Source organism: Sinocyclocheilus grahami, unplaced genomic scaffold, assembly GCF_001515645.1.
Source record: "Sinocyclocheilus grahami isolate Dianchi unplaced genomic scaffold, SAMN03320097.WGS_v1.1 scaffold306.1, whole genome shotgun sequence".
Classification (NCBI taxonomy): Eukaryota; Metazoa; Chordata; class Actinopteri; order Cypriniformes; family Cyprinidae; genus Sinocyclocheilus; species Sinocyclocheilus grahami.
The window spans coordinates 1,850,625-1,851,202 of NW_015505485.1; positions in this window are offsets into that span (position 1 = coordinate 1,850,625).

Here is a 578-nt window from a genome sequence, read left to right on the forward strand (position 1 = left end):
TATTAAAGTTCATAAGTGCAGGGCTGCTTTGTTTACAGCGGAAACCAAGGAAACGCTTTAAGCGCCACCTGCTGGCAGAGAGTGAATCTGCGTCTTATTCAGCTCATCTGCGGTTTCATGCAGATATTTTTATTTATAGTTTCACAAAACTGAAGTCAAACCATTCTGCTTTTGCTTCAAATTTCGAAACTATACAATCTAATTTAGTTTAAAATCTGCTCATGTTGCATGTATGCAGCATCTTTGTCTGGATCATGATTACAATGCAGTGGTTGCCTCTAATTTTAAAAGGAAAGAGCACAGACAAAGCCTTATTTTGTTTATATGAAGATATTTATTTTATTTGTGTTACTTATTTATTTGTCAATTATTTATTTGTCATTTAGCAGACGCTTTTGTCCAAAGAGATTTACAAATGAGGACAATAGAAGTAATTAACCAACAAAAGAGCAGTAATATGCAAGTGCTATATTAGTATATTATTATAGTATTATATTTCAATTTCACAAAGAAATGTGCAGCATTTTGTCCAAGCAATAATAAAAGGACACATTTAATTTATAATTTGTCTTAAATCT